Raw genomic sequence first — 26,310 nt, 5'->3', positions numbered from 1 at the left:
ACAAGGAATAAAGCAATAGACATTTCTTTCTTTCAGCTCTGAATCTTGATGCTCCACTGGTCCACAAATATGTATAAAAAACATCAAACCAGACACCCTAGCTGACCAGTGGTACTCCTAGTGTGCCAAAAATGAAGGCAATGGTGTAACTATGTGCATTATGAAAAGTGTAAGGATGAATATGTGATGTACTGTAAGAACATCTGAGAACCATAAAGCGAGCCCCTGAGAAAACTTACTATAAGTTCCTTATAATGATAGACAATTGGATATACTCTGTGAGCAGAGAACCAGTTTGCATTGCTGTAAAAAAGATACAGTAAAACAAATTCCTTTTGTGGCAGGTGTGTGCATCACCTAAAATGAGCACGCACAACTCCAGTGAAACAGTATGTTAAAACGTATATGTATAAATGCAGTAAAGTCAAAATTACAAATCCTTCATGCTTGTGTGTGCATCACAGTTGGAAACACAAAAAATTTGCCACACAAAAATATATTTCATCAAGGGTGAATAGATAAAGTTTCTGTTAAAGTTAAATAAACTTATAGCTCCATTTGAGTAGTGTGCACATCACAGATGGGATTGCACATCATTATTGCAGATATGAAAACATACTTCCTGCTACCTTACTTCAAAGTTGTGTGCACATCACTGGTAGAGGTGCAAGATGTTGTGTGCACATCTCAGATAGCAGTGTAGGTATCTTGACACAGCAGTTACTTCTTGGTAAGAAAAATATTACTCATGAAAAGTATTGTACGTGGAAAGTGTAACATTGCTATGCCTCATAAATTCTTGTAATTTAACCGCCCTTGAACAATAAAATCCATGGAGTGCTGCACATATTTTCTTTTACTTAGAATATACTTCTAAAATGGCCATCTGACGGTATGAAAAACAATGCTAGCAAATGACAAAAATGTTACAGCTGGTTTGCATTAAAAATGGCCACCTGACGTTGCGACAAACAGCGTCCCCATGGAGATTTGTGTAAATATGTTTACTCCCAAGATGACGGTAATGTAAACTAGTAGCCGCCCACCTTCCTCGCAGAGTGTACATATACAATATATAAAATGGATGAAGAGGAGACATCTGCCAAACGGTCAAAAAACTAAACGGGCTGCTAGAAGGACACAGGAGATCAGAAGCGATATGGGTCCAACCATGTAGCTCCATTTGTCGCCACCAATTTTGTAGTAACCAGAGTCATGGGACTGGTCAATAGAAGGTAAGTTTGTTTCCTTTCATAGCAACACATAGGATGGACATGCAGGATCTCCTCCGCTGCCAGCCACAGATCAACTGTCAGTCCAAACATTCTACACTTTTTGGATCATGACATTGTACTAGTGTAAGAATCACTATATAACTGTGAGTAAGTTAAGTATTACAAGCAGGATAGGCTGCAGGCCCATTAGTATGGACAGGAAGTGCTCTGAATGTTATGGGCTAAACAAGTGGGACGACAACAACCCACATAAAATCGTCATGGGTACCCAAGAAACACACCTCTGGCTGAGAGCACACAGGCTTCAAAGTAAGACAAAGGATAGCAGAAGTAATTGTGAGGCCTCCTTTTATTTGCACATAGCTAACACTTATTTTTATAATTCAGTCAGCTGATCCAGGTATGATACAAGATGGTTCTGTTTATTTGGGAAGGTCTCATCATAAGGTATTCCACCTTTATCCTAGGTCACCAGAAAGGAAGAATGACTTTATTGAGAGCCCAATACCCAGCGATTGAAAACATGGATAAAATAAAGGAACTGCACCAGTGTGATAATCACTGATGGAGATATTGTGATAAATCAGTTAACAAAGGGTTAACATTCATGGCTTGTCAACCACAGATATCTCAATGATTTCTTTGATCTTAGAGGAAACACAGAAATATTGTGGTCTCTACGTTTGCACTAAAATACAAATATATGGAGAAAATACATTGGTGTATGGCAATGGATAAGCATTGCTATAGCAAATTTTGTTTTTTTCCAAAGAAAGAAATGCCTAGGTCAACAAGGGTTTTCAAAAGCTGGACTTCACAGGAAACAGTTTAATTTCTTGAAGCGTTCAAATAACCTGAGAGAGAGGAAATTGCACCATCTGTTTCTAGTGACAAAAGTTAAAATATATTTTGCATATTATCAAAGGGACTTAATTACAAAAAAATTAAATTCTACAAGGATTGTGAAACCACTGCCCCTTAAATATTGTAATGTGCTTTACGGACTTGTAATGCACTAATATGAAAATAACTGCTTAGGGTGTACTCTCTCTTTAAAAGACAATGTTTCATATTTTCATTTTCTGCTAGCATATAAATAATAACATTTATTTCTGTTTCATCAGCTTTTTAGAAGTGGGTTTAACCACTGGTTCCTAGCCTCTCTTAATAGTGGTTTCAACCAATACATTCTGTTCTAATTTATTAAAACCACTAGAGACAAACATATGAAAAATGAGGAAGAAAGAACATAAGCAAAGACTGTGGCTGAAGAGTACCATACACAAGTGATTTGGGTTTTCAGTGCTCTCCACTCTCTTTTACATTGTGAAGTTAACTGTTTCCTTACTTAGACAATTCCCATTGTCGTAACATATTCCTTAAGTAAAACAGTGGACATCCCAAGTAATGTAACTGAACTGGACCATAGTGTACGTATTGTTATATTTAAGTAAATATTTCCATTAACAGCTGTTTTTGTTTCCTTTATAACTTTGGCATCATTTGAAAATCTGCACAAAACCTTAACTTAAGTGTGGATCAGTTAAAGATGAGTGTAAATAAAGGGTGTTGGGGGTTCAATATATTTAACTCCCCATTGCTATGTGAAAGAAACTGGGCTGGACGGAATTAACATGAAAGTAGAACATCAATAAATGAAGTGTCTTTGGCTGGTTTGGTGTAAATTCATTCAGTAGTTTTTGGAGATATTAGTGTTGAAAAAGTGTTTTGTGGGGGCATACAGATGTTTAATGATAGGGATATCTGGACCGTTAATCTGCTTGTGAATCCAATTAAAAGAATAAAGTCACCCCCAATGACTAAGGAGCTTATGTCCCCGTTGTTCATTGTGGATTTTCAAATATAGCTAAGGGTTCTCAAATAGGCCTCGCTCTGACTGGATGCCTGTCACAGATAATGTTCTGTTGCAGACACCATTGCCCATCAAGGTGCACTGAGCACTGTGTTGGGAAAAATCAAAAAGGGCACAAGAAGCAGGATGAGTCTACCCTCACCTCCAGGCCCATGAGAGTAAATGGGGCTCCAAAGAGATCATCATGAAATTAAAATTAATAGTAAAAAACTATATTATCATGACATTTGTGAATCCTGTGTTGGTTTCACACATCCCAGACCTACCCCCCAATGAGTCCTGAAGTCCTTTGGGGCAACTCAGGATTTAAAAAACTGGCATGCGATTTGCAAATAATACTACAATCATGGAAATCTCTTCAAAGTGATAAAGGTAATGTAATCTTATCTATAAGATTATTTACAACATTAATAAATAGATTTTAAATAGGCACGTTTTACTCACTTTGATCACCCTGCTGGTAAAGGGCACCCTTTCTCCCTTTCTATTTTTATCCACCATTGATTTTTTGTATTGTTGACAAATGTGTCTTCAAGAATTATGTATATAATAAATTTTGACCAAATGTACTTAGAAAAGTGTAAAATACTGTCAGCATGCTTGTGTTTTTAATTAGAAAAAACAAACAACCTTGCAAAGTCAATAATGAATATATGTGATTTGTTCATACAAGACAATGTATTTGCCCACATTCATCTCATAAGTTTCCTTAAATCTAACCCAAGTAGATAATTTTTTGTTTGTCTGTTATTCAAAGCTGTTTTGTGTACCCATGTGGAGTTGAGTCCTAAGTAGCTGAAGGTTGCCATTCGCACTGGGCAGGCAAACTCATACTACATTCCTGAGCATCATCATTCACTCTCCTTTGGTATTCATGCCTTAATCATAAAGACATATGGCCTTTCCACAGGGTCTCTCACCCTCCTAAAAAGAGGTTCGACAGTGTTGATGTGTGACATACGATGAACCCTTCAGTCATTGCCGCAATGTTTGCTATCAGACTCCCCTTTTCCTATAATGTTTCTTTGGGAATCTTGCTGAACCCATTCCTAGGGGTATGAAAATTGTTTCCCAAATACCCATGACCGATGCCTTAGCCCCCTATTCGCTGTTCTAGTAGACAGCCAACTCTGACTACTCTCTTCCTACCACTCTACCTGTGATACCTCCCCATCTTCTCAAATACACTGATCTCTAGCTGTCTGAGGCAAGTTCTGCTCACATGTTTTTGGCCCAACCCACAGGATTCCAACTCATACCCAACACTGTTAAACAGTCTATGCTGCCTACAAAATAATAATTCCTTTAAGCATGGGTTTTTACCTAGCTCCATACTCAAGCCAACAAGTAGCTTGACCTTACACCTGCCTAACTTTTCCTTTCTAGGTACCTGAAATTCAGGTCCTATGGAGCTAATACGAATTGCTTGATGTCTTCCTAATAGCCCCTTGCCTCATGTTTGTTCTTCTTCAATTCTTCTAATCTGTCTTTATTTCTAGTGCTAACTTCCTCATTACATAAAACCTAATACTTTGTTTGTTATTAGATGGACTGATTCTTTAAGTCCAGCCATTTTCCTGTTTTGCCCTTCCATCATTCCAGTCCTTTATGTTGTATATCATCTATTTCTGTTGCTCTTATCAGTCGTACCTCCTTAGCCGCCATATTTGAACAGGATTTTGTTAATAAGAGTCTAATACATAGCATAACATCAATTGTTCTCCATTCACTGCCTATTGTTGCTTTCGCTTTTCTCAAGCATAATTGTTGCCTTTCAGATAACTGCCCTTATTTAAATCTAGCATTTATTTTTATTAGCATGATTTTAATGTGCACATAATTTGCTCGTTTTCAGGTCTTAATTTGTACATAGAATGCTCAATAATATCATTATGTAATCAGTTATCTGACCATTTAAACAGTTACCTGCTGAACATCACTTTTCATGATTCTGCCTCCATTGTTGGATTACTAATGCTTCTCTTCTTGGCTTATGATTAGGCTTCTGTTGCACACTTGCTAAGCATACAGTTATTATTACACTATCACCTTTCCAGATATATTGGGTTCTCTCAATTAGACCTGAAGTTTCAAAGGGCTCGATTTAGAGTTTGTGGACAGTGTACTCAGTTGTAAATGCCCTATTTAAAGTAGACGGCAAACTGTCTTATTTTCCTGTCCCTCATCACCAAGTAAAAGCTGGCAATGAGGGATAGGGAAAAAAATTCAAAAAACAATTATAACTGTGAAGGTTTATGGGTGATTCATTTGTTGTTTTTGAGAAACAAACTCCCACATTTGTAGTTTGATTCTTAAAAACAAAAAAAGTATGAAAATGGTGAACGACCATCCACTTAGCTTTTTATGTGATGAAAGTAAGCACTCTGATGGCGGTTTCTGTCAATGTCTAATGTGCTGTTTATTTCTATCTATAATTGACAAGTATTGTTGCTCGCAGACAAGGTAGTAAAAAAAACATGTCACAAGCCCACTCATTGTTCTGTTCCGTCTGCCCTTTAGGGTTCAAACATTGCCAAATTGCAAACAGTCACCATCCTCCAATTACTCAGTTCCTGCTACATTCTAACTGAGGACCCTAAGTGAAGAACTATGGGTACACCGGCTTCATCAGCATTTTTCACAATCTTAATTCTTGGCTGTGCATGACCTAATAGTTTCTATGGCAAGGGAAGAGAAGATCTCTATATAGTAGTGGTACTGCATCCCCACTATTTCAGAATACTAATGGATCTTTTAACTTCGTCCTTGAGGAGTGCTACTTTCTTTTCACCCCGTGAAGGATTAATATTTACTTGATGAGTCACAGTTTCAGGTTTGAAGGTAAGGTTAGATCCACTAACATTTTGTAGGTCAGGGTATAAAGATTATGCTTATACTTAAGCTGTCTACCATTTTCTGGTAAAATTGTGGGATAGATTCCTTCCTGTGGCAAAAAAGTTGACTTCCTCAGTTGGATAATGTTTTGTGCAAGGCATTGCCCCATTTGCTGTTGTTGGTGAGACCCGTGTATTTTGGTAAATATGACACAATTTTTCTGTAGCTTTATCCAGATATTTTATTAAACATATGTCATCAGAATTGCGGTATGAGCGATCCGACAATCCCTGAAACAACTCAGGATATTGCCTCTGTTTAGAATATCATGTGGCCCATGTAAGGCGGTAATATCACAGTGTCTTTTAGATTTTTTCTGTCTCTGCTCAATAAGTATAGTATCTTTTTTTCTCCTAGAGTTTTCCTGACCGGTTCTCTTAGCACCTGGAACTTGCATGAGGGAACCATGGGCCAGATGTAGCAAAGGTTTTTACCTATTCTGTGTCTATGGGAAAAAGTGTTCGAACATATGGCCCCATATCCTTGCTGTTTTTTTGCACTGACTACCTTCCTTCTTGCTTGTACATCTCATTAGTATTGCGAAACTACTTTCCACGCCGGGTTAGCAGTTTGCTATACTATAGATTCCAGCCTAGTTTGGCTCCTCATATTAAGACATTGCCATGTTGCTCCTTGATCGCTGGTTCTTTTAGAGATAAAGCTAAAACTCTAATTGGTCAGGCTTGAATGAAACACAGGTGTTCATGCTTTATTTGTTTTTGTGTAATCAGTTCAGGATTCAGAATGCATAACCAAAAAGGGGTTTTCCTTTTGGTAAATTGGGGCACAGGGTCATTCTTTATTACAGAATCCATTATGACCTTTATAATGTGATTATTTGATTCTCATCATTTAGAATCCACTTGATATGTGTGAGGATTATCATAACCTAATTATATAACCGGCTTACAAAGGAGAAGCCATAGACATTTTGACAAGCCCCGGATAATCCTTTACTTCACCGCCCTTCACTCAACCATCCAGTGGCTTGCTAAAGGAATCCACTTAATCAATCGAGGTCTTTTGGACCAGTTTCTGACTGACCTTAAACTTCTGTCTTTACTTCTCTGGTGTCAGACCATCACCAATTAAGAAAAAGAAGAGATGATTCCCTAATAGTAAGGGCCTGATTTATACTTGTTTTGCGCTGAATTTGCGTCATTTGTTTTTACGCAAATTCGGTGCAAAACTAACTCCATATTTATACTTTGGCGCTAGATGCGTCTAGCGCCAAAGTTATGGGGTTAAAGTAATTTTTCGGATGTAGAAACCTTCCTTGCGTCAATAAGATGCAAGGTAGGTGTCCCCGGGCAAAAAATGACTCTATGCCTTAGTGCCATATTTATCCCTGTGCTAAAATCATGCATGAGGGGGGAGGAGGGGTCAAATAATGGTACAAAGCTTGCTTTGCACCATTGTTTACCGCATGGGTCAGGACAGGCATTAGGGGACCTGTGGGCCTATCTCCAAGGTGGAGCACCATGGAATAAGCCCACAGGTGCCCTCCCCAGGCCCCAGGGACACCCCCACCCACACCAGAAGGACAGCGGAGATTGGGGGACCCCATCCAAGGTAAGTATAGGTAAGTACAGGTAAGTATTTTTTTTTAAGTGCCATTGGGGGCCCTGAAATGGGCCCCCTACATGGCACTGGGTGCAATAGCCATGCTCAGGGGACCCTGGTCCCCTGTGCTGGCCACTGGGATGGTGGGCATGTCTCCTGTCTTTTCTAAGACAAGGGTCATGTGGTATGGATGGTTTTGCGTCAGAAAATGACGCTAGGCTTGTTAGAGTCATTTTTTTTTTACTCTAACCTGCCTAACATCATTTTTTGTGTAAAACCCCCCTATCCCATACCGCCACACCCACCCGGGTACATAATTAGTTTTTTAAGCTAGCCTACCCTTTTCACTGGCTTTCATAATTCCATAAATATGGTGCCCGGCTGGCGCTAAAGAATGGTGTAAGCCATCGCAAACCTTTTGATGCCAAACTGTGTTAGTGCAGTTTTGCACCAAAAAGTATAAATATACCCCTAAGTCTTCAGGGAAGGCATCCCAAAGTGCTTTGTGGGCTAACAGAAAGGGCACTTCAAGGGGGATGACAAATGTCCCATGCAGGAACAGCCCCCCTAAAGTGGGCAGTCACGGATTGACTAGTGTAGTGCTTGGGGAGGAGATTGTCCCAGCCATTGGAGGAGGAAGTGTATTAGTAACCTTAGTGTCCCTCGGTGGCAGAGGAATGGTGCAGAAAATTCACACGCCTAGTAACAAAAGGAAATAGAGGCAGTGGGTCATCATCAATAAGCAGAGGGTGGAGGCTCTGAGAGACACTAGTGTCAGCATGACAACTGTCAGATGGCATTTGGTGACCTCAGAGCAGGTAGTTGCTAATGCTTTCCACCAAGCTGTTGCAGTTGTCTCTTGTTCCCTTTGAATGGGGATGTGGTCTCAAGTTCCTTAAGGGTAGCTATGAGTCCTTCATGACTGTGGATTATTTGCTTGGCAATGATATGGCCTGGAGCACTCCATCTGGAAGGAGATGGAACTCAGGTCTCATTTAGAGATGTTAGGGTTGCCTGACCACAAGATCCATGGCCACGCAAGAGGGTAATCAGGAGGACCTGGAACCTGGAAGAATGGGCAAGTGCTTGCCAAAAAGAGGAAGGGGAAGTGGTGTGTGAAACTACCACAGACCAGAAGGAGCCTGAACCTGATGGGGATGCCTTATAGTGCACAGGGGAGGATTTTGGGGAACATACCTCAGCTGGCCAACTGGCAGCAGGCTGGGAGTCCCCCAAGGAAGAGGTCTGCAAGGCGCAGAGGGAATCCCCTACTCTTGTGTGGGCCTAAATCAGGAAGCCAATGGGCAGGCAGTAGGTGACACCTCTGGTGATCACTTAATTAACTGGGAGAATGGTCTCCTGTAAAGTGAGCTAAGGTTCCTGAGCCTGGTGCAGACCTTGTGTTGGTCGTAGTCTAGTACAACAGGACCTTCATACTGGAACTGGCTCATGATGTACTCCTGTCAGGTCAAGACCTTTGACCGGTTTGTCACCCACTTTTATTGGCCTCAAATAAAGAGAGCCTTAGATGCTTTCTGCAGGTCCTGCCCTACCTGCCATGTCAGTGGCAAGTCAGGAAGGAAGCACAAGGCTCCCCTTCAACCTTTCCCTGTCATTGGCACCCCCTTTGAAGGGGTGGACATTGACATTATTGGGCCTTTGGACCCCAAGACAACCATGAGCAACAGGTTCATCTTGGTGGACCATGCCACTCGGTACCCAGAGGCTATCTCGCTGAGAACAGTGACTGCACCCACAGTGGCCAGGGCACTGATAGGTATATTTACCAATGTGGGGTTCCCCCAGGAGACAGTACCAACTTAATGTCAGGGTACATGAAGGCAAAGTGGAAGGAGTGTGGGTTAACCTGCAGGTTCTTCATTCCTTACCAGCCTCGAACTAATGGGCTTGTTAAGAGATTCAACAGGAACCTATGGGTCTATCAGATAACATGATGCAGAAGAGTGATGTCCTCTTGTCATGACTTTTATTTGCCTAGAAGGAGGTATCACAGAAGGGGGTTGGCTTCAGCCCCTTTGAACTTCTGTGCAAGTACCCTGTGAGAGCACCTCTCAGTCTGGTGAAGGAGGGCTGGGAGCAAGCTCCCAGGAAGGCCCCCCACGATGTGGTCAGCTACATGCTGGCACTCCATAACCAGATGGAAGCAAGTGCATGGAAATCTAGAAACCAGCTAGGAGGACATGAAATGGTGGTATGACCAGAACATCACTCTGGTCGAGTTTCAGCCTGGCTAGAAAGTGTGGGTTATAGAGCCTATGGAGCCCAAAGCATTACAGGAACACTAGTCTGGGCTTTATGAGGTAAAGGAGCATAATAGTGATCATCTGCCAGGTGAACCTCAAGACTCCCAGGAACCCTTTAAGGGTCCTACATGTCACTTGTCTCAAATCCCCCTTTGAAAGGTCTTAGTTGACCCTACTCCTGGCATTGGATGATGGATAATGAGGTGAACTTCTCCCTGACCTCCTTTCTTCCAAGGACCAGGATGGGTCATTGGAGGGTGCCAATCTCTCCCACATACAGACCCAAGACCAATAGAGAGACTGCCACTAGTTGTTGGGGCAGTATGCCTCTTTATTCCCTCTGACCCCTGGACTCACTACATGGTGTACCAATAATATTGACACTGAGGACGGCACACCTATGTACAGTAAAACTTACAAGTTGGCTGATAAAGTGAGAGCCAGCACTAAGGAGAAGCCATCTAAGATGCTGTAGTTAGGGGTTACTGAGACCTCAAATAGTCATTGGTCCAGTCCAGCGGTGTGGGTCCCCAAGGCTACCCCTCCAAGTGTCGCTCCAGAACTTAGGCTCTGTGTGGAGTACTGTGGGCTCAATGCAGTCACCATGAGTGACGCACACTCCATCCAAATAGATGATGAGCTCATTTATCAGCTAGGAACTACCAAGGTCCTCAGCACATTTGATTTATCATCTGGACACTGGCAGGTGTCCTTGACTGAGTGGGCCAAAGAGAGGTCTGCGTTCTCTACTCCAGAAGGGCACGTCCAGTTCCAGGTAATGCCCTTTGGGTTGAAGAATAACACTACCACCTCCCAGAGGTTGGTCAACCAGATCCTGGCTGGGTTGGAGAACATTAGTGCCATCTATCTAGACAACACTGCGGTCTTCAGGTCTAGCTGGAAGAACTACCTAAGCCACCTCTGAGAAGTGCTTCAGGCTCTCCAGAGACCAGGCCTGACTATCAATGATGGTAAGTTGCAGATAGGGCAGTGTTCAGTAGTCTACTTGGGTCAACGGGTGGGAGGAGACAAGGTGCAGCCCCTCCAGGCAAAGTTAGAAACCAAGATGGCCTGGGAACACCCAGGCAGAGATGAGAACCTTCTTAGGCCTCACAGGATACTACAGGGGATTTGTCAATGGGTATGACACCACTGTTGTCCACTCGACAGTGCTGAATTCTAAGAAGCAGCCATGTCAGGTGATCTGGACAGAGGCATGTCAGATTGCTTTTGAAACCCTGAAAGAGGCCATGTGCACAGCACTCATGCTCAAGGCCCCTGGCGTCTCTCAAGAATTCATTGTGCAGACAGACACCTCAGGCCATGGCATAGGGGTTGTGCTCTTCCAGCAAAACAAAGAGGGACTCGATCAACCTGTAGCCATCATCAGTAGGAGGTTCTTCCCAAGGACCAGAGGTGGAGTTCAATAGAGTGGGAAGCCTTTACAGTGGTCTGGACACTGAAGAATTTGAGACTATACCTGTTTGGTGCTCACTTCCAGGTTCAGGTTCAGAGAGATCACCAACCCCTCAGATGGTTAATGCAGATGAGGGGTGAGAATACCAAACGTCTGAGGTGGTCCATCTCCCTATAGAGAATGGACTTTAGGATGGAATATCGCCATAGGACAGACCATGCCAATGCTGATGGTTTCTCCACATTCTTCTGCCTTATGAAGAGCACTCCCAAGGGTTTGGGTAGTTCTCTGCACTTTCAGCTGGAGGACACACGTTAGACATGGTATCCTTGGCATGGTTCCCCCTAAATTTTTGCCTTCAGACCTCCAATTCTTGCTGACTTCGTTTTTGCTGGCATTAAGATGGCACATTTTACCACTGCTCGTCTGTGCTAAAGCACTTGTGCTCTTCCCTAATGCCTGGTAACATTGTCTTATTTCCAATTGGCATGTTTTATTTATTTGTAAGTGTATTAAATTGGCGCTGCATGTGCCCAGGGCCTATAAATTAACTGCTACTGGTGGGTCTGCAAGAGTGGTTATGTCAACCACGTAAATAGCACCTTAAATATGTCTCAGGCCTGTGACTGCAGAGCTTGCTTATGCTTTTAGACTGCCATTTCAACCAGGCCCAAGTATTCCTTTTTAATTAATATAAGTCAATCCTAAGGTAGGGCCTGGACAGCCCAGATGGCAGGGTGCAAGATATTGAAAAACTAGAACATTTACTTTTAAGTTTTACATGTCCTGGTAGTGAAATATTCTTAAATTAGTTTTTCCCTATTGCAAGGACTATGTCTCCCATAGGATAACATTGGAGTTGCTTTATTACATTTTATAAGTGTAATGTCTCAATGGAGAGAGATGACCAGTTCATGTTTGGTGTTTATGGAATCCTAATTTAAAATTCTAACTTATTGTGAAGTCGTATTTAAAATTACCTTTCTGAAAATGCCACTTTTAGAAAGTTAGCATTTTCTTGCCTAAGACATTTGGGCCCTTATTACAACCCTGGTGGTCTAATGACTGCCAGGGTCACAGTGGCAGTCGAACTGTAGCGATGTTACTATCACTGCAGTAGTGCTGCGGTTGGACCGTCATCATTGCCAGTTTTCATCAACACGATGGTCAGGGGATTACAACTCCCTTCTCCGCCAGCGGTTTCATGGCAACCATGAAAAGACTGGCAGAAACGGGGTGCAGGGTGCCCCAGCAGTGCAGGGCCCCCCCTGGCCAGACCCATTAAAATGTTCACTTAGCAGTAAACATTGCAACGGTTGCTGGTGCACCCTACGCACTACAGCATTGCCACCTGATCTATTATGAGCTGGAGACAATGTTGTAGGCTGTTTTCCACTGGGCCAGCGGGCGGAAGCTGAGTTTCAGCCCACTGATCCAGTGGGAAACTCTTAATGGCCCCTGCTGGGAGGCAGCCACATTGACGGCAACCTCCCCACTGGATCTTCAGCGGACGGGCTTTTCTGTCTGCCAAAGTTGTAATTAGGCCCTTGGTGTCTGCAGGGTGTGGGTGACAGTTAGGCTTTGTGTATTCCTCCCACACAACCACACACAAGGGTAGCTTAGGTGTGACTGAATGGACCATCATTGGCAGGATGGGAGGGAGGAGCTAGGCACAGACTCACTTAGACTTGAAAAGGCTGTGCCCTACCTCCACAGAAAAAGCTGTGTAGCCCCTGTAGTTAGTCTGGAGCCAGGGCAGGGAAGGCAGAGCAACTGTGCATGTCAAAGAAATGTCTCTAGAAGATCTCTAGAAGCTTCTCCCCACTTCAAAGCTGCCACAACTGTGTATAAAAGAAGGACCTCAGACACCCCCACTTCAGTATACTTCTGGACCTATGAATACTCTGCCAGGAAGAAGGACTGCTGCTACAAGGACCACCACTTTGCTGGACTGCTACTCTAAAGGAACTGCTGCCCTTCTGTGCTGACCTCCTGCTTGCTGCCCTCTTGCCTTAGGAAGAAGAACTGAACCTGCAACTGTATCTTGAACCCTGGACCCCAGAGTATCTCCAAGAGCTAGTATTCTGTATTTCTGATCTGAGCCTCAGGGACAGAAAAGGCTCCCTAACAGCTTCTGGACCCATCAATAGTGAGTTCTGACCCCCAGGTGGTACCTCTCAGATACTGGTGTGGCTTTCAAGCTCTTGAAATCTAACTTTTGGGCCATTCACAACAGCGAATGGGACTGTTGGCACCAGAACCTTGTAATTTCCACCAGAATTCGGCACAAGCCGGCACCAGCCCATCTCTTCACACACCAGCATTAGCAGCGCTCAAGGGAACACCAACACAAGGCTCCATCCTTCCCATCCGCAACGTCTGGCCTACTCAGACTACTGCCTATGATGCTCTCCTTGCTCCTTGTGACCCTGTCTAACATGAACTGGACTTTTGACTTAAAACTTGAGAAGGTAAAACTTCAGCAGGACTAATCTGGGATGGTATCCGATCCTTGCTCCATCATGTTCGGCCTGAATTTTTGATAATGTCCTGGTCCAGTGCAACCAGATAGCTGTGGTTGACACTTTATGCTTTAATGTGCTTTTTTACAATTTCTTCTTGAAAAATTCACAACTCCGGTTCTAATGATTGTATCTTTGTCATTTTGACCTTATTTTGTTTATAAAATTCAACTCTATTTTTCTAAAATGGCATGGGATTTGTTTGAGTAGCGTGTTCACTGTTTCACTGTTTGCAGTATTCCACAAATACTTCATACATTGCCTCTAAGTTAAGCCTGACTGCTATGTTAGTCTGGAGAACAGGTTAATTTGGGTTATTTGTGCCTTATCGTGCCTAGGATTGTGATTGCTGCTTGACCAGGGCTCACACCACAGTCAACCAATAATTAAATTTCTAACTATATTTTTTAAACAACATTTCTAGCTGTACTGCTTCCCACCACAGCTACCACAAAACCCATGACAAAAGACACACACATGGTGTCTGTGGGAAGCAGCCTTACAATCCCTCACTGAAAATATTGGACTACAAATTCCATGATTTACACAGGGACGCTAAGCACGCATGTCACGCCCATGCCATAACACTTGCATTTAACAGCAATAAATGCCCCAAATAGTAAGACACACGCTGTCTTCATCTGCACTTTCCTTGAGTAGCTGCTGTGGACATCACCCCTAATTATTTAAGGAGATGTTCTGCCACTCCCTGGAAGCAGCTCCTTTTGCTGAATAAAAGCTATGAGCATTACATTTGGTAAGTCACCCCAAAAAGAGGGTGGGTTATTTAACCCACTTTCGAGTCACACATGTTTTTACCACCTTGCAAAATGCCTTAATTTTGCCCACAGAAGAGCAGATACAGACTCTTACAAATTTAGGTTTTCTCTTTCGAGATACTATACCAGGCAATGGGTGAGTCCACTATCACAAACACTATCAAGCATACGTGGAAAAAATGTATCCTTTTTGTTCAAACCAACCAGGTATGTCCCTCGGAGATATTCTGGGACTTAGTACCCATCCAGCATATCAAATAAGTCCCCTAGACTCCAAACAAATGCCCCCTTTTCCTTGTCTCCTCATCCCCTCCCCTCAGTGGCATTTTTTTTATTTCTCCTTCTGCTTGTTTTAGCAGCGCAGCCCCTGTCCTTAGGAGACCCCACACATTGTTAGGGGTTGAAACGTGTTGACATACATTTGTCAAGGCAAACAGGACCTTAAAGGACATGAATATCTAACCTCCTTATGGTCACCCTACTGATCACAGCAAGCAGGGCTGAATTTAACAGTTACATTTATGGTCTCACACTTAACTAAAAACATATTCTGTGGGGCTCCAATTTCTTTTCACTTTACTGAAATTGCACCCCCGTTTTGAAAGATTGGACTGGTGCTTACCTAACATCATTTAATGTCTTCTTGTAACTCTATTGCCATGAAGAAATTAGCTTATTTTGATTTTTAATATTTACATTTCACTTAGTTTGATTGCCCACACTAGTGAAGGACACCCCTTCCCCTTGATCCATTATTGATTGTCTGTATTGTTGACAAATATATCTTCCACAATAATGTACATAATGAATTTTGATCAACTATACTTATCAGTCTCCTCACAAGTGTGTTGAACACGTACATCACGCTCCTTTGCAATTGAACGTATTTGAATTGTTAATATAAAACAAAATTGCTCATAAGGATCGGAGAAGTTTCCCTTTGAATTATTCATATAAAACAAAATTGCTCATAAGGATCGGAGAAGTTTCCCTTTAATATAGAGAAGATAGACATTTTGTTTATTTGTTGTTGCAGAAGAGGTCCAACCTCTTCTGCTTTACAAGGATCCAATCCCTCTTGTATATGTGCAACTTTGAAATCCTACCTTTATCAGGCCCAACTTACAACATTGATGAGCAGCTGCTGTGTCTCTGTTTCTAAACTGCTGCAGTTTGATTTGGTTCCAAGAGAGAAGTTATGGGAAGTGCTAAATAGGATAGGGACCTCAGCTAGCATAATTCAAATTCTTAAGCGTTTGCATGAAGATACTTATGCGCAAGTGAGATGGGGCAACCAAGGCGAATTGACTGACAAAATCACCTTAAACAGGGGCGTTCGCCAGGGTTGTGTGTTGGCCCCCCTTTTGTTCTCTCTTTTCATCAATGAGGTGGTGCGGGTTTCTATGGCATGTCAGAATGATGCTCCAATCCTGAATGCTCAGAAAATCCACATCCTTCTCTTTGCAGATGACTTACTTCTTATTTCAAAGACCCCTATAGGCCTCCAAATCCTTCCTGATAGATTTAATCTATTTTGTCAGAATTATGTGCTGGAGCTGAATTTTAAGAAAACGAAATTGATGGTACTTCGTTCTGGACCGCGAAAGAAATGCACTATTAGTTTAGATGGTAATCCCTTGGATAAGGTCAGCTCCATTGATTATGTGGGCGTGAGGCTTACAGACAAATTACACTGGGAAGAACAGGTTAGCAAAAGTGTCAGACTTCTGCAGCATAGCGCAGCATAGCGCAGCATCTATACTGCGCTTTTACAGGAGTACGACGATTAAAGCTGTATCCCCAACAATAAAGATATATGTGGCTAAGGCGCAGGGAGACGCTGTTTATGGAGCTGAGGTATGGGGTTCTTTTGATAGTAATAGGCTAATCATTGGGGAGAACAACTTCGCAAGGGCCCTATGTGCGTGCCCTCCCAGTACCTCATTGATTCCATTTTTCCTTGATTTGGGTCTTAAACGGATAGCCGATTTAATCATCCTAAGACACCTATTATACTGGGTAGGGCTACGGACTGTTCCCGAATTGGAGGTGTACAAGATTTCACTCCTTGAACTGTTAAAGTGTCCAAACTCCGCTACTATTCCGTGGGTTAAACATGTATCTAGGTGGCTTTTTACTTTGGGTCTAGGTGATTTTTGGGAGAATCCTTATGAACTTGAGAAATCACACACGAAATTATTGAAGTGTACATATTGGCCATATGTCCGAAATGATTACATTACCCGCAAATCTCATGGACGTTTAACCAATCTTTTTATTGATTTTAAATGGTACCCACAGTTTGAACCGTATCTAGATATTATACCCGATATACTAGGCAAGGTATTATATGCTAGATTTCGCTTCGGGTCATTGCCATTGAAGTCTTTGACGAGCAGATGGGGATCAAATGTCACAATTGATACATGTCCTGTGTGTGGTGTTACCACCGAAACAGTTGAACATTTTATGTTTTTTTGACCTGCCTATTCATCTCCTAGGACAAAATGGATCCGTAAAATTTGTCGGGAAATGAAAATAAGGCAATGCGACTTAGCCTTGAGGGTTTTAAAAAGTCATAACTCTAATGTATTAATTTATGCTGTTAGTAGGTTTTTAGTGGCAGCATGGCATGTACGTAATTTTTATGTAAATAATGAATTTTAAGGAGGACTGGATGGGACCCTTCGATTGGGCAATTGTCTTTTAATTTTTACTAGTTATGGTTTTAATGGGATTCTATTAATTCATATTTTATGATCATATTTATTCTTTGTATTGCTTTGATGGTCTGTTGATCGAATAAAGCTTGTGTTGATGATGAAACTGCTGCAATAAGGAAATCATTACAAGTTTGGCGGAGGGGATTACTCCGTCCCAAATGTGACTGAAATCCCATCCGCCGAATTACAAGTTCCTTTGGATGTAATGGAACTTTTAATACTGCGGAATATCAGTCACATTTGAGACAAAGTAATCACCCCTACCGAGGTTGTAATCAGGCCCTAAGTCCCTCATTACGAACTTGGCGGTCTTTTTACAAGCCCACCAAAACCGCGGGCACCAGAAGACTGCCAGCAAGCTGGCCGTCTTCCAATCACCATGTTATGAGTACTGCAGGATTTCCGTCACATTTTGGGTGGAAATCCTCCGGTTTTCATGCTGGCGGTCAGAGGTGCATGTGTGGTTCTACCACCGGCCCCACCCCGCCAAAAAGACTCCACCAGGCAGCCGTATTATGACCTGTAATATGGCCTGGCGGTGTCCTGATGGAGGTGCGCTGCAGGTGGTGGAAGCGCCAGTTCTCGTTCCGTGCCGGAAGACCTCCTCGTCGGACAAGGTAAGTCGCGCATCTGACAGGTGTGAGGGGTGGGAAGGTGGGAGGTGTTGTGTGTGCATGTGAGAGTGGGTGTTGTCTGCGTTTGTGAATGTAAGTGTGTATGCATGTGTGAATATGTGTGTGTATGTGTGTGTGTATGGATGTATGATTGTTGAAGTGAGTGTGTGTGTATGAATGCTTGTAAGTGAGCACATGTATATATGCTTGTGAGTGAATGCATTTATGTAAGTGTGCGTGTATGAGTGTATGCAGGGTGCGTGAATGAGTGTATACGGGGTGCGTGTGGATGTCTGTGTGAGTGTGCGTGTATGCGGGGAGGGGGTGCTGTACTGGTAGCAGGGAGGGGGTTCTAGTATGGAAGGGGGGTTGGGTGGGCATTGGGCATGCTTGAGTTGTCTGCCAGCAGACAGGAAATACATTTTCTGTCACCGGTAGCCTTTCCGCCAGGGTTTTCATGGCGGTACTACAGCCGTGGAAACCCTGGTGGAAAGCCGACTCCAAATACTGCTAGCGGTCTTCATTGGACCTAAGGGTCAGAGATGCTGATTTCCGGCACGGCCGGTCCAACCGCCCTGGTGGCACAGGTGGGGATGTGGCGGGTTGGTAAAGGCCACTCATAATGTGGCCGTCTTCGCCGACCACCATGGTCAAAATAAGGGCCTAATTCTTGTATATATCTCAAATTGTGACAATAAAGCACTGTGATGCCCTCACACAATATTTGTAAATTATTTGTTGTGCCATTTGATTTTTCTTGCAACCGAGATGCTTAAGTCTTTTAAAATTAACTTTTATTTGCCCCAAAAATCTAAGGTCTGTCCTTTTTTTAATCACAACTTAGCGATTTTTAGCTTTCAGTCTTCATTACTGTTCAGTCATGTATTTGCATAGTTATTAATTACATGCTGAACATTTTTCAGTGGTAACTAAATGACTTCATAGGGAATCCTCGTTTTACTTTATTGACTTATCTTGATCCTCGGATTTCTGACCAAAGAACAATAACTGTAACATAAAGGAGATACGAAAAATTGAGTTGCATCAGTGTGCTTAGAGAACACGATTAGGCTGTTCACCAAAATCACTTCAAAAATCCAGCCCAACACTATTTTATGTAAAAGAAAGTAACAAAAACATCTGGTCTAATCATTTTCTTTCTTCAAAAGATGTAAAGGAATTTGTTCTTTTTTTTAAATAATGCACTGTTGTAGTGAGATCAGCTTTCAATCATCCATCTTACTAACATTCCTCTGACAGACACAGGCACTGAAGCAGATATTTGATGGTGAGGGCTACACACTTTGGAGCATTCTCAATCTACCCATCTAGGTCAAACTTAGCTCTCTGAGCAGCAGCCATTAAAATTAGATAAACTGAATGCCAGATCTTATGTGATTATATTTCCCTTATCTCTTTTTCCTTCAACATTTAATTGTATGTATTGAAGAACAAGAGTATTGTATAGTAGGGATGATAATCAGGCTGCCAGCAGTTCCCCCAGTGTTTTGTCTCCATCAGGCTGGGGTCAGAATTCGCCCCTCAGCCTGCACCTGACCCTGAGGGGTGTGGACTTGCGCTCTAAAGCAGATTTGGCCTCCCGCCATGCAGGGTGATTACCTGGCTGCCCACAGTGCCTGCAGTGTTCTGTCTCCATCGTGCTGGGGTGGGACTGTGACCCCCAGCCTGCACCTGGCCTTGAGGGGTGTAAACTTGTGTTCTTCAGCGCATTTGGCCTCCCACTGCGTGGGGCGCACCTGGATCCATGCCTGGGCCAAGACCAGGCTAAGACCAGGACTGTCTTCGCCCGTCATTGCCCGGAAGAGGCCATGCTGGGCCTATTCTCTTGGTTCACGTTTATAAGGGTAAGAAACCATCCCTACATTAAGTTTTGTCTCTTGCTTCTCCACTCAGTGACACTTCTTTGGGTAAAGGTTTATTAGGATCTTCTTGATAAGCTGCTGTCTCATCATCCCACCATGGTCAAGAAAAAGAACCCAGGGGGTAAGGACGCTGCTGCCCCATCTCAAGGTTTGCTCAGTACCACCCTGGACTCCTTTCTAACAAGAGCTGTCTGGGTGGTTTCCAAAGAGATAGATCTAGTCGAGCGACGCCTATCTCAAGCATCAAACTGCCCCCATGCAAACTGCACCCATCCACTTATCCTCGGGTGTTAATGAAGTGAGGGACCTACGGAAGGGGGACACAGCCTCAGGTCCTATGGTTTCGAGGATCATACTGTTATGGAGCAAGCCTCATTTTTTGAATAGCTAACCCTCCTGTTAAGAGAAAGCGACCACCTAGGAGCACACTTCTGAAGGATTCCTCGTGTTCTGATATTGACTGCCGCTCTGTGCCTCAGGTGGGTAGTAATCTTTCTATGCTGGACCTCAAAGAGCTTACCCAAACTGTTATGCCTATTTTTGCAATGCAAGTCAAGGAGATTATTGAAGCCTGTTTGTCCGACTTAAAAGAAAAACTGCAGGTGTTAGAGGCAAAGGTCGTAGATTTGGTTAATATCCATTCCCCGCCATTGCGAATGATTGTGTTTTTAAATGTAGCTCCAATGAGGGGGTTTGTTACGAGTCAACATTATTTTCGGGTATCAAGGCACTAATGAAGTCACCCCCTGAGCTCCCTTTGAAGGGTTGTAGTTGGGTCCGTTGGTGTGGGTGGTGTTATTAATCAGGATCCCATGCAGCCCCACTCCGACCTTAGGAGTCACTGCAGTCCCTTAAGACACCCCTGCCCATCACCTGCTGGAAGAGCTGGAAGCAATTCAAGGGTGGAGTGCTTTAGTCCATTACACCTTCCCCCCAGAGTGCTTTCCTTAAGTTGCTGTTCTCTCTAATGTCCCTTGCTTATCACTCTGTGCAGAGGAATCTACGGCCCAACTAAAGAATAAGGTGTGTCATTGGCTAACCTGGAATTCAGATTTTCATTTAGCAGAGGCTAACAATATTGTGTGATTATTAATTGACGCTATCCTGAATTAGCATGGCATCTGATTTTCTCCTCTTTTTCCCATTTGCAACCACCAGAGGGTATTAGCTTGCTTCCTTTGGGTTTCTTTTATAAGCAGTTGGGGCCTAGTGGGGTCTTAAGCTCGGGGCATCCCCCAGTTACAGATAGGAAAGGGGCTGAGCGGTTAACTAACCCCAGGCCCCCTATTGCGATTATCAAGAGATTCTCTGTTCTATCCAGCCTGGAAGATAATGATAGACTCTGTGGCTTTGAGTGCAACTTGAATTGCACCAAACCCTTGTTAGGGGAAGCTTTAGTGGGAGATAATCCTTTTTCTCAGTCCAGAGCCTCTGGGATACCAGGTGAAAAAAACCTGACACTCAAGGATCCTGCACTTGTGCCGATTTCTAATTCACATTTGTTGGGTTAAACACAGTTGTGGGCTCGAACTTGGATTGTCAAGCTGGAGACAATAATGTAGTTAATTTGGTGCATAGAGGTTCCCAGCCTGGTTCCCTAAGTGCAACTGGATCTGTTTTTAACTTTGTATGCTGGAACATCGCTGGATGCCAATCCAAGCTCGCAGACCCTGAATGGTTTAATTATGTTTTTAATTTTGACGTAGTCATGTGACAGGATACTTGGGCCCTGGACGACATTATTTGGGATGGTTTCATTAGCTTTTCTGTTCCGGCTACGGCCACTGTTTTGGCAGAGGGCAAGGGGGACTGGTAACTCTAGTTCGTATCAGCTCACTGATTCAAGTAACCTGTAGACATAAGGGCATCTTAATTGTCTGGATAGTCTCTGAGATCAAACACATTTTTTTGTAGTAGACATTTATATTGAGCATATGAATTAGGTTGCCAGATGGAAAGTTTTATTTACTGTGCTAAATGTTTTAAAAAGGAGATTTTTGTTGTTGTTTAGTGCTTTTAAAGTTATAGTCAGCGGGGATTTTAATGCCAATTTTGGGCGCCAGCCGACTTTGCTCGATCCTTTTTCTCTCAGGGATTGTTATTATGACCCAGGTATTGTGGACGCCGGGGGAAGGGGAGTTGTATGAGGTAATAATTAGCTTTGGTCTGATCAATGTTATTGAATTATTTGATGATTTTTTATACCCAGTTACCCACCTTTGTTGACTGAGGCCAAGGGTCCATGAATGATTGTATTTTTGTTTCCCTGGACCAAGATAATTTAGTGGTGTCTGGGAATTGGGGGTGAGGGAAAATGAGCAAAGTGACCATAACCCTATTGTGATGGCCTTAATTTGTCCCGTATATTCCCCCTCAGGAGTGCGATCAGGGCCCAAGAATCTAGTTACCCTAGGCCAGGGACTTAGGGTCAGCTTGCGTAGGTTCCCTTCTGGTTTCTCTTGTACAAGTCAATCTTAGTTTATTTATGGACAGCTTATTTGTGGTAAATTTCTCCACATGTGAGATCTTAATTGCTTTTGAATTGCTCTATTCGGATGCTTAGTTAACCAATATGGGAAAATTGGAAGCAGTATCTATACTGGGTAGTTTGATGGTGCATGCAGGGCTGCATGTAAGAACTTGCACCTGTTTCTCAGGAAGGACCCCAGAGACAGGTCTCAGGTAACTGCTGCTAGATGTGAATATAGACAGGTGATCAAGGAAAAGACAGGGTTTGAGAGGGAAACCTGGGTTAAGCTGGTTCAAGCATGTGAACTGAAGGATGCCTCAGGCTTTTGGAATACTGTTAATAAAGGGGCCACTCAGGTTGTTACCTCTGAGGGTCTAAAAGCCAATATTCCTCCTAATTTCTGGTTCAAGCATTTTAGTAGTGTCTATTCCTTTAGGGGTGATCTTAGGAGTGAGCATGAGTGTACCCCCCCCCCCCCAACCTCTGGCTATTAGATTCACCCTAGAAGAGGTGGTGCTGGCTATAGAAGAAAGTCCTGCAAGGAAAGTACCAGGTCCTGATGGGGTGCTTCTAGATCTTTACTACGAAGATATCTCCCTTTTGGCCCCCATCATTCCCAATCTGCTAAATGCTGCTGCTATGGAAGGCGTACCAGATTCTTGCCAATCAGAGTGAATAGTCCCCATTTTTTAAAAATATACATAATAAATATAAATATATAACAAGCTGTTATAGGCCAATTTCCCTGTTGGATTCTTAGGTTGAGATCTTGGGGCGGGTTATTTTACATAGAATCGAATCATGAGCAGTAGATAACAACATCTTTAGCCCTTTGCAATATGGGTTTCATGTGGGTTGTGAGCAATGCTTTAATCTTGATTTAACTATCGGGAAATATGCAATCGCTAAATCAGGTACACTGTATTTAGCCTTTATAGACCCCAGTGGTGCCTTTGATAGGGTGAACCATGGTAAAACTTGGTCTATTTTGGCAGATAGGGGTCTGTCTAAGCCGACTACTGACTTCTTGAGGGTCCTCCATGAGTGGGTTAATGCATCAGTCAGGTATGGCATGAAGGGTGAAAGTACCAACTCTTTTCCCGTTCATAGGGGAGTCCTGCAGGGGTTTGTGCTGGCCCCCATTTTATTTATTTTATACATAGAGGGTTTGAAGGCTGCCCGACCATCCCAGGATAATGATTTACCATCTGTCAATGGTAAGTAGGTGCCGTGTCCCCTACATGCTGATGATGCGGTCTTGCTTCCGCAGACTGGGAATGGGTTGAGGTCTCTTATTAACACTTTTGTAAAATGTATGGATGATCTAGACCTAGATGTTAACATCTCTACAACCCACTATATGGTCTATGGTAAGGCAGGTTGGAAAGTTACTCCTGCATTGACCATCAAGGGCCAACCTGTTAGCCACGTGAAGGAGTTTCCTTATTTGGGGGTTACCTTTAACTCCAGGGGGAGCTGGCTCCCTAGCTTGTCTAAAAGATGCTCCCATTTTAATTCTTCGGTAGGGGCAGTGATGGAGCTGGCTGCTACAGTTGGTAATAACCCCATTTTACTGTTGCTGTAAGTATATAAACTCAGACGCCTCCCTATTTTAACTTTTGGGGCATCGATATGGGGCATACGGGAATGCAGTAACCTCCAGCAGGAAGAAAACAGATTATGTAGGCGTCTTTTAGAAGTTGGTCCGGGAACTCTGTATTTTCTTCCATGAAGAACTAGGCATTGGTTATGTTGAGGATTTTATCATACGTGCTCTTTTATTGTGGTTGTCTGTTTGGGCCAATAAATTTACAGATTTTAACAGGGAGGTAATCTTGGATTGCTTGTCCTGTGACCTTGGTCATAAAATTCCCTGGCTCCACTATGTTAAGAACATGACAGATAGGCTGGGCAGGCCAAATTTGTTCTCATCTCCATCCACTTCGCCCAAAGGTGTGGTTTGCTGGGTCAAGAAAGAGTTCACCAGACTAGAAAGGGAAACCAGCGAGTCGAGGGAACTCACCAAGCCCGCTGTGAGCTCTTATTTAATTTATAAGTCCTTCCTGGGAATAGAATTGTATCTTCTTAATGTTGACAATATTTGGGAAAGGACTCTTTTGACCAGGTTCCGGACGGGCTCAATCAGGGGTAGTCTTTATTTTCTGCTGGGATAGTTTAATTCTAAGTGTATCCTGACCTGTCCTTGTGATGATATGACCAATAAAGTGTTTTTTTTCAGGGGGGGTTTTGTATGCCGATGGAATACTCTGTCACAAATGTGATAGATATTCTGTCCACCATATTATGATTTCCATAGGATATAATGAATCGTAATACTGTGGATGGGATATCTGTCATGTTTGTGACGGAGTAACCCTATCCGCCAAGATCATAATGAGGCCCAGAGTTCTTTATACTGAGTGCTTACGTTGTAAAATAATATGTGCCTAGGCCCAAACCTTTGCTCACAAACTGCCACTAGTGCTGCTGGAGACTGTGGTACTGAATACAAAGGCTGAGTATTCTTAATTCCCCCTCTTGCACCATTAACCGATCATCAGACACACTCTGCCTCGATAGCACATTCCAGCAAGTTGTTTTCACCCTCCTTAATCCCTTTGTCACTGTGTTTCTGCATTTCTCATCCATCATTGTTTCTGTCTTTTGTTGTTCTGAGTCATGAGGGAAAATACATGTGGGTGCCCAAAAATATGTGCCAGAAGGCCCCACTTGCAACACTGGCTCAAATTAACCACTGTTTATGCTGCTATTTTAAGTGCTCCATACAACAGGTATTACTATTGTACTACTTAATGTTAGTGCCCAGTGGTAAACCATGTCAGGACCAATTGCTTAGATGACCTTACCAAAGCTATAACTCTCGAACTGCAGATCACAATGGATATCAGCAACACGTTTTTATCTAAATGAGTGATCTTGCTAAAAGTGGTAATGGGTGCATCGTCTGAATCACTAAAGATAATTAGAGACAATGCTCTGTCGAGAATTCTGCTATTGTTTATTTAAACCACTGTTGTTGCATGCCTGTCCAGCTACTGACAGACCTTCTGTTCTGTATATTCAGGTGCCTGCCTGACATACACCTGTGCTCACCACTCAGGGCAGTGTTTAGTCATGCCTGTGTAATATCAGCTGTCTAGGTCTGAACCAGATGGAAAGGAAAATAAAGTCATGTCTCAGAAAAGGGCAGCAAACACAATCATTTATTAACAAATTTCAAAATAATTCACATGTTCTGTGTGCAGTTTTTGGGTTACTTTACTAATGTGCAGCAATATGGGAATATAAATAAATAAAGAGCTGATAAACAGTGCCAACAAGTAGTTATGTGTAATATGGCTAAATGTGGTAGGCAAAGGTGACAAAAAAGTAAATCAGAATAAATTGAATGCTGATAAGAAATATTGGCCAAAAGTAATTTGTACAATGTGAGTCACTGGTGGTCCCAGATCTAACCAGGATACAAATAGAAAATGTACAAAAGACATGAATCCAATGACAAAGACATGTTAAAGAGAGCCAAAAATTAGTGCTGCTCTCCCCACCAGCACCAAACTGAAGTAATGGTGACCCTTGGCTGTGATGGCTGCGTTCTAAAGAGGTTAAAGAGCCTTTTAACTGGGCTGACAAGCTCTCTTAAATTAAAGTAGTAGTTGAGGTTAAAGAGCAGATTAAGGGCCTTATTATGAGTTTGGCGGTCTTGCAAACACCAAACTCATAATTTCGGTCAGAATGCTGCAATCCTGGTGGTCTGACTGCCAGATAACAACCCTGGCAGTCGGACTGCTAGGGGACTGCCGCCACTACCGGGATCACAGATCTCAATGGGGTGGTGGCCCTCAGAGTCGTGGTCAGGCACAGAGGTGCCCATTGTGGCCCTGCCATGCTGATCACAAGTCCACTTTCTGCCAGTATTTCCACTGCAGTTTCACCATCATGGAAAGGCTGTCAGAAAAAACAGTGCTGGGGGCCACAGGAGGGCATGGGCAGTGCAGGGGCCCCCCTGCCAGCACCCTCAGAATGTGCATTGTCTGTGCTGCAGACAGTACGC

The sequence above is a fragment of the Pleurodeles waltl genome, chromosome 1_1, assembly GCF_031143425.1.
Source record: "Pleurodeles waltl isolate 20211129_DDA chromosome 1_1, aPleWal1.hap1.20221129, whole genome shotgun sequence".
Lineage (NCBI taxonomy): Eukaryota > Metazoa > Chordata > Amphibia > Caudata > Salamandridae > Pleurodeles > Pleurodeles waltl.
This window is presented reverse-complemented; position numbering follows the sequence as displayed.